Genomic DNA, 13,067 nt, shown 5'->3' with positions numbered 1-13,067 from the left:
GGCATCTGGTGTACCAGCTTGAAGCCCTCTTCTTGGCATGGGAAGTCACCTGGGCCCTGGGCAGCCCTGCCTATCCCAGGCCCTGCCCAGGGTAGAAAATCAGCTAAAAGGAGCAGACGATTTAACTGAAGACACTAATCAGGGAATCCTAGTGAGGATGCCAGTCAAGATCCAATTAAAATGCCAGCCATCGTGAGTTCCCCTTTTTAATTTTCCACAAATTAGCTTAAAAGGGAGGATGGAAATGAAGATATTAGTTGTTTTATTTATTTTTTAGAGCCAAGAGGGAAAATCCTTTGAGGATTATATTATTTGTTTCTCTTAAAAAAAAAAAAAAAGCCACTCTCAGCTGAGGGATTTGGGTTCCATCCCTATTCCCCTTAGAGGCAATTTTCAGGGCCAGCCATTTAGAGTGCTGGCATGGTAACCCCTTTATAATATAAAGCACCATTTCCTGAACGAGCACTTAGTGCGTACCTTCCAACCCTCACCACCCCGCAGATCAGCCTCACTGCACCTGTTTACTTGTAACTGAGGCTCAGAGGGGTGAAATGATTTGCTCCAGGTCACCCAGCTGGGAAGGGATACCGCCTGGTTCCAACAGTCACGTGCTTCCCAGTGCAGCCAGGCTCTCTCTCATTCAGCCCCAGATCCTGGTTCAAGCCTCAAACCCCACTGGGTCCCTCAGGAAACTGCAGAGCTGGGGGCACAGACGGGGCTCCAGCCTGCCTTCTGCGTCCTGTCAGGCCTGCCAGGGGTTATGAGTCTCCCAGAGGTCCCATGGACTCTTGGGTCTTCACTCAAGATGGGGTAGTCTCAGGGGGGCAGTGATTTCTGACCCCCGACACACACACACACGCAGGAACTGGGTCTCTGCCCTTCAGCACCTTGCCGCTGGGACCCGACCCATTCATCACCGTCTCTGGCAAAGGCCAGCTCCTGCCCCCGCCACCCCCACGGCTACTGGTCCTGGCCACCGGTGTCCTTGATCTCACTGAGGTGTCCTCCACTCCCCTGTTCCGTCCATCCTCCTGTCTACTGGAAATAATGCGTTTTGCCGATATGGAAACAATACAAACTTCGGCTCAGCGACAACAACAGCCTTCCCACTGTGCCTTCTCCAAAGGCCACAGCACCCCCGGGACCCCCACCACCCGAGGGCACGCCCAAGCCCGTACAAGTGCTGGGCCAGGACCTCTGCAGAGACAAAATGCCCACACTTCGGGGCTGTGTGGCTTTGGACAAGTGACTTAACCTCTCTGTGCCTCTGTTTCTTTATCCAAAAATGGATATAATAAAAATCTAGTTCGAAAGATTATGGCAATGGCCTTCCCTGGTGGCTCAGTGGTAACAAATCTGCCCGCCAAGGTGGGAGACACAAGTTTGACCCCCGATCCGGGAAGATCCCACAAGCCTCAGAGCAACTAAGCCTGTGCACCCCAACTTTTGAGTCTGCTCCAGAGCCTGGGAGCCACAACTATTGAGCCCACGTGCTGCAACTACTGAAGCGCAAGCACCCCAGAGCCCACGCTCTGCCACAAGAGAAGTCACCGCAGTGAGACGCCTGAGCGCTGTAGCTGGAGGAAAACCCACGCAGCAACGAAGACCCAGGACAGCTGGAGATGAAAACCAATAATTGTTTAAAAAAGAACAGTTATGGTGAGAGTTCCATGAGACCACACTCATGGTACACAAAAGATGCGCAATAAATGTTACCCTCTCCTCTCTAAAACCTGGAGGGGGAAAGGCCCAGCTAGGATGGAGGGTTCTAGAAGGAACAGGAAGCAACACAGGGGTGAAAAGATGAGACAAGCCTTCCCTTAAGTGAGTCCCGAGTCCATTGAAAGGGAGATAAATGAGGCATCAGGAGCTCGGTGACAGATGAAAATAGCTCACTGCCTTCCCGGCCTGGGAGAAAGGGCGAGGGCAGACCTGAAGCTTCCCAGGCCATTGCTTCCTCGGTCCTCGCCAGTGAATAGTTTCATTGCCCCTGGGTGGGTCCTGGGAGAGTCCGAGCCTGCAGTGACCTCAGGCTTGGTCCGAGCTTCTTTGGAGGAGGATGCCTGAATCTGAGGGTGACCCTTCGGATTCTGGGGGCAGCCCAAGGCTGGGGATGCTCAAGCTAAGGGTTAGTCTAGTTCGAGAAGATGTCTGAATCTGGGGTTGTGCCAAATACGTATAGAAGCCCACCCCAGGAGGGATGTCAGTCTGGGGAGTGTAACTCTCAGCTTGGGGCTGATCTTGGTTTAGGAGGCTATAGATCTGCACTGGGTGTTAAGACTGAGCTGAATCCTAGGTCTGTCTGTGAACCCGAGCCTAGCAGATATCAGATTTTGAGGTGAGCTCCGAATGCGGGGTTTGCTGACAGTGAACCTTAAAAAAGATTGGGGTATCAGCAGATGATGGCTTTTTCTCATGATGGTCTCTGGAGGCTACTCCGGGCAGTGCCGATCATGCAAACAGCTCAGCTGATGCCAGGGAAAAAAAGAATATATAGGGGCATCTGTGAGCCCAAATATGTGAACCCTGCATCTGAGGGACGTCGTCTGTTTTAGGACCCTGTGTGTGAGGGTCCACACCAGCCCTGGGGGTTGGCTGGGGAAGGAGACAGGCGTCTCAGGGCAGTAAGGAAGAAGTCTTGAGGGCATCCTCGGGCAGCAAGGTAAGAAGCACCTAGTTCCCCCTCCTTTGGCCCTTCCTTTACCCTCTGTTACTGCACACAACCCACTCATGCCCCTCTTTCCATACCCCGTCTTTGCCCTGAACTTCTCACCCTCCAGGAACCTCTTTTCTGAACCCCAAGTCTCAGGCACCTCCACATTCCTTCCCTGGGTGAGAAGGATCAAGGGGTGAGAGGGAGAGAAAACCCATCATCTTGTCCTCCGCCAACAGCGTTTAAGTAAATCCTCCCCAAATCACCCTTCAGGGCCTGGGAAAGGCAGATCCGATTCTTGGGGAGCTCAGAAGCCTGCTGCCTTATCTAAGCCTCTGGAACAGGCATTTTGCATTTATTCCCCCAAATGTGATGCCGAACTGCGTTCCAGCCTGTGGCTCCCAGCCATCTGCAGGGAGAAATCCAGTTAGACCTTGTATAATAAGTTCCTGACAATCTTGCCGAGGACGCTGGGTCATAAAAGTCTCCTGGTTTTATCGCCAGTAACAGACACGGAGTGAAATTAAGTTGTCTTATCAAATTTAGATAATATATATCCCTCTAGAGTCGAAGGCTCTGCATGGGGCTTTCATGGTATGAGCCCAGGAAGGGGACGGTGGGGGGAGGCGTGCTCCTAGGATGGGGTGCAGGGCAAGGGCCGTGCTGGGGAGCCTAGCAGGACTGGCAGGCAGGAGGACAGAGGTACTGGCATCCCATGTCTCAGTGTCAGCCAGGTCTGAGTTTGAGACCTGGCTCTGTTACTTCTGTGCTAGCTGAACTTAGCTTCCTTTACTTCTCAGCTTCTGCATCTGTAAAGCGGGCATGGCGGTAAGAGTGCCTACCTTCTGGACTGAGGTGAAAATTAAATGAGATGCTAGGGGTGAACCCTGGTGGTCCAGTGGTTAAGAATTCGTCTTTTAGTGCAGAGGGTGTAGGTTTGATCACCGGTTAGGGAACTAACATCCCACATCCTGCACGGCAACTAGAGAAGCTCCCACGTTGCAACTACTGAGCCTGCACGCAACTCGAGGAAGCCTGAGCACTGCAACAAAGATCCCACGTGACACAATGAAGACCCAGCACGGCCAAAAAAGTAAAGAAAATAAAACTTTAATAAATAAACGAGATGCTGCATGCAGCAGGCTTAGCTGTTCTTATCCAGTGCGTGGCATGTTCTTATTGTTCAGTCGCTCAGTCATGTCCGACTCTGCGACCCCATGGATTGCAGCACACCAGGCTTCCTTGTCCTTCATCATCACCTGGAGTTTGCTCGATCTCATGTCCACTGAGTAAGTGATACCATCCAACCATCTCATCCTCTGTTGTTCCCACTCCTCTTGCCTTCAAACTTTCCCAGCATCAGGGTCTTTTCTAATGAATCAGCTCTTTGCATCAGGGGGCCAAACTATTGGAGCTTCAGCTTCAGCATCTGTCTTTCCAATGAATATTTGGGATTGATTTCCTTTAGGACTGACGGATTTGGGCATGTGGTGAGTACTTAATATGTGTTGTCAGTGATTTGGAAATGGGAGAAGGGAAACAACGGCTGAACACTGACATTTATCTGGTCCACTCTTCCCATTTTACAGGTGGGGAAACAGATGGGGAGAAAGTAGACAGCGGTTCCCGAGTCACCCCTTCAGGACTGAATCATCCTAGCTCTCTCTCACCCCAACTGGAGCCACCTTAGGGGCTGAAGTCTGACAGCTTCCTGCCTCTGTTGGTAGCACTCCTGCCATTCAGGGCCTCACCCCCAGAAATGAACACGCATGGCGGGCAGCTTGGCTGTCCCTTTGCTAGTGGAATGGGCTCCCAGTGAATTGCCCAATGTCAGGCTTCCACGCCTACCCAGCTGTTCCTGGAGAACTTTAGTATCCGTTTTTTCTTATTTTCTTTTTTAATTTGGTTGTACCGCACAGCTTGCAGGATCTTAGCTTCCCTAGCAGGAATCAAATCCAGTCCTGGCAGTGAAAGCACTGCGTCCTAATCACCAGGTCGCTAGGGAATTCTCTGGTCCTGGAAAACTTATCCCACTGTCCTAGGAAGGGGCTGTCACACCCCAAACCAGTCTGCCCGATGGAATTGACCTGCTTTTCTCCCACACAGCTGGGATCCTTTCTGTGGCAACCTCACTCTTTGGCATACCTCCAGGGATGGAGAGCTTATGCCCTCACCAGGCAATCGTTCCATTTTCCCCAACCTGGGTGTAAGACAACCTCAACTCATCTGACTTCTAAGCTAAAACTCATTCATTCATTCTAGAGCCGCACCCTGGGACTTCCCTAGTGGTCCAGTGGTTAAGGGACATGCGTTTGATCCCCCGGTCAGGGAGCTAGATCCCACACGCCATGGGACAAATAAGCCTGCACGTCACAGTGAAGACCCAGTACAGTCAAAATTAGAAAACAAATAAATAAAACTGCACCCTGTCGTCACAACTTCTTCAGCACAGCCTGAGTGTATGTGAGCGTGTGAATGGTACTGGGTTTCTCTGTGTGTGAGCCACGCTGTGAGTTCTAAAGGAAGAGGAAACCACACTGGTGCAGCTCTGCGTTCCCAAGGGACACATAATAGACCCAAAAAATAACAATAGCTGCCCTTTATTGAGCACTTACTGTGCATCAGGCATGACTTACATGCAGTAACTCATTTCATCTGTAATAACTCCACGATGCTGCTACCGTTGTTATTTCCAACTTAGAGAGGAAACCTGAGGCACAGAGAGGTGAGGTAAGTTGCCCAAGGTCACACAGCCAGAACAGGGGAGGGCCAAAATTCGAGTGAAGGCCCCATGAGTCCAGAGCGATGGTTCTTATCTCCCAGGTATTTCTAAAGATTATTTGGAATGCAGGAAGGAAAGAAAACAGGAAGGGCAGACCCAGGTACAGGTACCCATCTCTTCCAAGTGGACAGGACTCCTGGAGGGCAGGAAATATGTGTTACTCATCTCTCTCTCTCCCCCAGCACTTAGTTCATGCATGCTAAGTCGCTTCAGTCATGTCCGACTTTGTGCAACCCCATGGACTGTAGCCTGCCAGGCTCCTCTGTCCTTGGGATTCTCCAGGCAAGAATACCCGAGTGGGGTGCCATTCCCTTCTCTAGGGGATCTTCCCGACCCAGAAATCAACCCCGCGTCTCTTGTGTCTCCGGCACTGGCAGCCAGGTTCTTTACCACTAGTGTGACCTGGGAAGCCCAGCACTTAGCACAGTGCTTGGCAAACGTCAGGAGCTCAATAAATGTTAAACGGCAGTTTATTCATCATAGGTAGATTTTTCTCCCCCACTCTCCCAAGAGCCCATGGCTCAGGAACTGAATCATAGTCATCTCTATTCAGCTGTCACTAGCCCATTCTGTGTGGATTTAAAAAAATACAGGCATGATCCTCTGAACATGGGTTGGCAAGCTAATGGCCCATTGTGCAAAAAAAGAAAAGGAAAAAATCTTCTTCTGCCACCAGAAGTCTCAGGCTGACAAGTGGAGCCCCACTCTCCCTGGGCTGAACCTTCGTGCAGCACACAACCCACAGCACTGAGCTTGGCAACCCTGATGCAGCTCTCTGGGGCCCAGCATTGAGCCTGGTCCTGGGCATGGTGTTTGTTGAATGACTATTTGCCGTAGTTGCCTCTCTCCTACCGGGCTTCACCCGGAGCCAGTCTGAGCCCCAGGAGAGACGTTGGTGGAAGAGCCACCAGCTGGGTGTCATGCAGCCATGATGCTGATGGGGGAGTTTGCAGACATAAGAGAGAGAGACAGGGTCAGGCATAATTGGTAAATATTTGTCTATCTAATCAGAGGGCCTTTTAATTAGCAATTTCATCCTTGCAACTGGTTCATCTTTTTTTTCTTTCTGCGGGAAGTCAATTAAATGTAACAGATGGAGGAGAACATGGGGGTTTCCTTGTCACCCACCATCTGTCCCATCCCACCACCTCTACCCACAGCTGCACTCACATCTCATTGGTGGAGCCACCTGCCAATCACCAGAGAGGGGCGGGGCTGGGGCCTGATGGGCAGCGGTGTGGTCTCTGACCCCCAGGAAGCCCTCCTTGATGCTCCCAGTCTCCCTGGCTACCTGGCACATCTAGGCTAATCCTGTCAGCAAGACCTGTGGCCCCAGGTCCGGAGACCCTTTGACAACTGGGGATCTCCCCTTCCTGCCTACCTGGGAGCTAATGCCCTTGAAGGTGGGCAAGGTTTAGCTCCCAAAGCAAGCGTGCCAGGGGCCCCATCCAGAGGGGACTCTCGACTAGTGCAGCAAATCTTTACTGAGTGTCTGCTGTCCACCAGACAATGTGTAGGCCACTGAGGACATATATCAAGCAGTCCCTGCCCTTTAGGAATTTGTAGCCTATTGAAGGAGACAATTATTCATTCACTTATTCTCTGGATATTTATTAAGAAGCATGTGTGTGCCAAGCTCTGTGCTGGGCCCTGGGGACATAATGATGAATCCAGCCATTCCCTGACTTTAAATAACTGTGAAGCAGAGGAGACAGGCATGTAAATCCATGCATTTGATAAGTATTTATGGAGCGCCTACATGAGCCGTTCTGGCTGTTGAGTACACAGCAGTCAACAACACAAAGTTCATGTCCTTTCTAGTAGGGGGGCAGGCAATAAACAGATGGATGTATAATGCCAGGGGTGATCAGTGATTTGAAGAAAAATAAGCATAATATTTTGTGGAATTGAACTGAGCTCTGGAATTAAAAATCCAGCATGTTTGGCATGACTAACAAAGACCCAGAGCACCGATCACCTGATCACTCTCCCTCTAAGACTGTTTCTTGCCGCTCCCCACCTCCCAGGCTACATTGCAGTCAGTCCGCCTTCTGATGCCTCCTCCAACCTGCTGTGCTCTGTCTGAGATTTTAGTCTAGTCCGTTCCCTCAGCCTGTCATATGCTTCCCTCTGATCCTTGCCTGGCTAAACTCTGCAGCTGAAACAGCCCCTCTTCTGTCCCCTCTGGATCCCTCAGGCTCTGTCAGTTTCTTCCTCTGCACCTCGGCAGCCTCAGTGCTCCGAGCATCCCAGATTCTCCTTCCAGTTTGATTGTTGCCGGGTACCCTTTCATCTCCCTCATCCTGCCTGGGAGCCAGCCCAGGGCCCAGACCGTGTCCGTCTCACTTGTCTGCACTGTGTCGCTAGCACCTGGCACAGAGCCTGGCATATACCGCGTGTGTGCATGCGTGCTAAATCGCTTCAGTCGCGTCTGACCCTTTGCGACTCTATGGACCACAGCCCGCCAGGCTCCTCTGTCCATGGGATTCTCCAGGCAAGAATACTGGAGCGGGTTGCCATGCCCTCCTCTGGGGGAATCTTCCTGACCCAGGGATTGAACTCCAGTCTCCTGCATCGGTAGGCGGGTTCTTTACCACTAGCGCCACCTGAGAAGCCTCAGCACCTAGCCTTCCCGCAGATATTGACCAGACCGAATTAAACCAGATAGAGAAAATGAGAGTGAGCACCCCAGTCAGGGGCAAGGATTTGCAAGGACAAGGCCGCACTAAAGATTCCTGTTTCAGAGACAGGGAGCAGCCCAATGTGACCAGATTAAAGAGAAGAGCAGCATACAAAACTGGAGTTAAGCTTTGAATGTTAAACTGTGATGTCTGGACTTTATCCTTGTAAGCCTATAAGCCAACATCTTTTTTTTTTTTTTTTAAGGCTGCAGTATGCATCATGTGGAATCTTAGCTCCATGACCAGGAATCAAACCTGTGCCCCAGCAGTAGAAGTGCAGAGTCCTAACTGCTGGACCACCAGGGAAGTCCCCACAAGGCAGCTTCAAATCACTCATATTCTTCTTCCATGACTGTGCCGGAGACTCATGCGTTTCTTGGTTTTTTTCTTTTGATGATCATTTTTAAACTTTATTTTTCAGTAACGGCTTTATTGAGATATAACTCACATAACATAAAACCCACCATTTTAATGTGTACAATTCATGTTTTTTTAGCATATTCATAATTGCACAATCATCATTACTATCTAATTTCAGAACATTTTCATCAACTATTATCAGTCATTTCCAATTTTCCCTCCCCTCTCCCCCTGCCACCACTCCAGACGTCCTGGCAACCACTGATCTATTTTCTGTTTCTATGGATTTGCCTGTTCTGGACACTTCAGATGAATGCTGCTGCTGCTGCTGCTAAGTCGCTTCAGCCGTGTCCAACTCTGTGCGACCCCTTAGACAGAAGCCCACCAGACTCCCCCGTCCCTGGGATTCTCCAGGCAAGAACACTGGAGTGGGTTGCCATTTCCCTCTCCAATGCATGAAAGTGAAAAGTGAAAGTGAAGTCGCTCAGTCGCGTCCAACTCTTAGCAACCCCATGGACTGTGGCCCACCAGGCTTCTCCATCCATGGGATTTTCCAGGCAAGAATACTAGAGTGGGGTGCCATTGCCTTCAGAGGAGTAGAATCAAGAAATATGTGCTGTGGCCTTCAGTGACTGGCTTTTCTCTGTTAGAAACCTGACGTTAGGGTCCACTCAGATGTGTTGATGTGCATAGCAGCACTTCGTTGCTTTTTGTTGCTGAATAGTATTCCATTGCATAGATATACCATATTCATCCGTTGATGGACATCTGAGTTGTTTCTATTTGGGGGCTATTTTGAATAATGTTGCTATCAACTCACATAGAAGTTTTTGTGTGGACGTATGTTTTCAGTTCTCCTGGGTATGCACCTAGGAGTGGGATTGCTGGATTATATGATGACTCCATGTTTACCTTTTGAGGAAGCAGAACTGCCAAACTGTTTCCAAAGTGGCTGTGCCATTTCACAATCCCCCCAACAATATATGAGCATTCCAACTTCTCCACATTTGCTAACACTTGCTATTGTCTGTCTTTTTTCATTTTTAGTCAGCCTAGTAGCTAAATTCCAATGGGTTTAAAATGGCATCTGATTGTGGTTTTGATTTGCATTTCCATAGTAACTAATGAGGCGTCCCTGGTGACTCAGACAGTAAGGAATCTGCCTGTAACATAGGCAACTCAGGTTCAATCCCTGGGTTAGGAAGATTGCCTGGAAAAGACCATCCCCATGGAAAAGAAATGCAAAAAAGCAAAATGGCTTTCTGAGGAGGCCTTACAAATAGCTGTGAAAAGAAGAGAAGGAGAAAAGGAAAGATATAAGCATCTGAATGCAGAGTTCTAAAGAATAGCAAGGAGAGATAAGAAAGCCTTCCTCAGTGATCAAGGCAAAGAAATAGAGGAAAACAACAGAATGGGAAAGACTAGAGATCTCTTCAAGAAAATTAGAGATACCCAGGGAACATTTCATGCAAAGATGGTCTCAATAAAGGACAGAAATGCTATGGACCTAACAGAAGCAGAAGATATTAAGAAAAGGTGGCAAGAATACACAGAAGAACTATACAAAAAAAGAGGCTTCATGACCAAGATAATCATGATGGTGTGATCACTCACCTAGAGCCGGACATCTTGGAATGTGAAGTCAAATGGACCTTAGAAAGCATCACTATGAACAAAGCTAGTGGAGGTGATGGAATTCCAGTGGAGCTATTTCAAATCCTGAAAGATGATGCTGTGAAAGTGCTACACTCAATACACCAGCAATTTTGGAAAACTCAGCAGTGGCCACAGGACTGGAAAAGGTCAGTTTTCATTCCAATCCCAAAGAAAGGCAATGCCAAAGAATGCTCAAACTACCGCACAATTGCACTCATCCCACATGCTAGTAAAGTAATGCTCAAAATTCTCCAAGCCAGGCTTCAGCAATACGTGAACTGTGAACTTCCAGATGTTCAAGCTGGTTTTAGAAAAGGCAGAGAACCAGCGATCAAATTGCCAACATCTGCTGGATCATGGAAAAAGCAAGAGAGTTCCAGAAAAACATCTATTTCTGCTTTATTGACTATGCCAAAGCCTTTGACTGTGTGGATCACAATAAACTGTGGAAAATTCTGAAAGAGATGGGAATACCAGACCACCTGACCTGCCTCTTGAGAAACCTGTATGCAGGTCAGGAAGCAACAGTTAGAACTGGACATGGAACAACAGACTGGTTCCAAATAGGAAAAGGAATACGTCAAGGCTGTATATTGTCACTCTGCTTATTTAACTTACATGCAGAGTACATCATGAGAAACGCTGTGCTGGAAGAAGCACAAGCTGAAATCAAGATTGCCAGGAGAAATATCAATAACCTCAGATATGCAGATGACACCACCCTTATGGCAGAAAGTGAAGAGGAACTAAAAAGCCTCTTGATGAAAGTGAAAGAGGAGAGTGAAAAAGTTGGCTTAAAGCTCAACATTCAGAAAACGAAGATCATGGCATCTGGTCCCATCACTTCATGGGAAATAGATGGGGCAACAGTGGAAACAGTGTCAGACTTTATTTTGGGGGCTCCCAAATCACTGCAGATGGTGATTGAAGCCATAAAATTAAAAGATGCTTACTGCTTGGAAGAAAAGTTATGACCAACCTAGATAGTATATTCAAAAGCAGAGATATTACTTTGCCAACAAAGGTCCGTCTAGTCAAGGCTATGGTTTTCCAGTGGTCATGTATGGATGTGAGAGTTGGACTGTGAAGAAAGCTGAGCACCAAAGAATTGATGCTTTTGAACTGTGTGGAGAAGAATCTTGAGAGTCCCTTGGACTGCAAGGAGATCCAACCAGTCCATCCTAAAGGGGATCACTCCTGGGTGTTCATTGGAAAGACTGATGCTGAAGCTGAAATTCCAATACCTTGGCCAGCTCATGTGAAGAGTTGACTCATTGGGAAAGACCCTGATGCTGGGAGGGATTGGGGGCAGGAGGAGAAGGGGACGACAGAGGATGAAATGGCTGGATGGAATCACCAACTCGATGGACATGAGTTTGAGTGAACTCTGGGTGTTGGTCATAGACAGGGAGGCCAGGCGTGCTGTGATTCATGGGGTCACAAAGAGTCAGACACAACTGAGCAACTGAACTGAACTGAACCCACTGCAGTATTTTTGCCTGGAGAATTCCATTGTCAGAGGAGCCTGGTGGACTACAGTCCATGGGATTATTAAGAGTCGGACATAACTGAGCAACTAACACACACACAGCAACTAGTGATGCTGAGCATGTTTTCATGTGCTGTTGGGCCAGGTGCATTTCACCTTTGAGAAATGTCTATTCAAATCCTTTGCCCATTTTTAACCATGTTGTCTTTTTATTGTTGAGTTGTAAGAGTTCTTTAATATTCTGAATACAAGTCTCTTATAAGACCTCCCTTTGCTTTATTCTTTTTTTTCTCTTTATTCTTAAAAGTTTAAATCTCTATCTACAGTGGAAAAACACAGTGATAGCCATCATAAATCAAAGGTGATTATAATATGTATATATAATTTGTTAATTCAAGAAACAAATAGTTAATAATTGTCTCCAATGACACAGGCATCATTCTTGGCTTTGGGGATACAACAGTGAACCAGACAGGTTCCCACTAATGATCTTCCTGGACATTTTCCTAACTCAAGTTCTTGGTTCATAATTACACGTGCATACATGCACGCGGGGGCGCCCAGTCATGTCTGACTCTTTCCAACCCCATGGGCTGTAGCCCACCAGGCTCCTCTGTCCATGAGATTCCCCAGGCAAGAATGCTAAAGTGGGTTGCCATTTCCTTCTCCAGGGGATCTTCCCAACCTAGAGATCGAACCCACATCTCTTGCGTCTCCTGCATTGCCAGGTGGATTCTTTACCACTGCACCACCAGGGAAGACATTTATAGCTGTATGGGGAAAAGAAAAAAGCAAAGAAAGGAAACAAGTAAAAGTGCCATGCTCTGCTGTGCCTGAAGAGGCCGATTTGGTCATGTCTGGGAGTGACTTGGTTATTGGATGGTCAGGGAAGTCCTCTCTGTGGAGGTGACCCTCGTGTGGACAGCAAAAGGAAGAGAAGATACTGACCGTGCAAAGATCAAGCGTGAGAGTGTCCCAGACAGAATAAGGTGGAACTGAGCTTCCTGGGGCCAGAACAGAGTGGACAAGGGGGTGAGTCACATGGGGATGAAGAGGGAGAAACAGGCCAAAGAGGGTCCTTGCAAACCAGCGCAAAGGGCTTGAATTTTTGAAAGCACAAGGGAATTCCCTTTGAAACTCTTAAGCAGCTGAGGGAGATTGTCTGATCATTGTTTTTAAAAGCTGCTGCATGGTGGACTGTAGGGGTGCAGGGTGGGAGCAACAGGACTAGGGCAGAGGTGACTGTAACACACAGATGAGGGGTGAGGATGGCTTGGGCCAGAGCAAGAAATGACTAGAGGAAAGCGGCTGTAGCAGCAGGATGTGTTTTGCAGGTAAAGTGAACGTGTATAGCTGATGGATTGGATGGGGCTGGTGAGAGAGAGGAACCAAGGAAACCCCTAGGTGGTTAAGTGTCTCCTGCAACAGGGCGAGCAAGATGGAAGG

The 13,067-nt window shown here is 48.5% G+C and overlaps 1 non-coding gene across 1 annotated transcript; it reads left to right on the top strand.

The window, feature by feature from the left end:
- The first annotated feature begins 2,394 nt into the window (after positions 1–2,394).
- On the top strand, positions 2,395–2,481 carry LOC114117647 (small nucleolar RNA SNORD35). Its single transcript, XR_003591312.1, has one exon. It is a non-coding gene; the product is annotated as a small nucleolar RNA SNORD35 (small nucleolar RNA).
- The last annotated feature ends 10,586 nt before the right edge of the window (positions 2,482–13,067 follow it).

The sequence above is a fragment of the Ovis aries genome, chromosome 13 (assembly GCF_016772045.2).
Source record: "Ovis aries strain OAR_USU_Benz2616 breed Rambouillet chromosome 13, ARS-UI_Ramb_v3.0, whole genome shotgun sequence".
In the NCBI taxonomy this organism is placed as follows: domain Eukaryota; kingdom Metazoa; phylum Chordata; class Mammalia; order Artiodactyla; family Bovidae; genus Ovis; species Ovis aries.
This window is presented reverse-complemented; position numbering and strand designations above follow the sequence as displayed.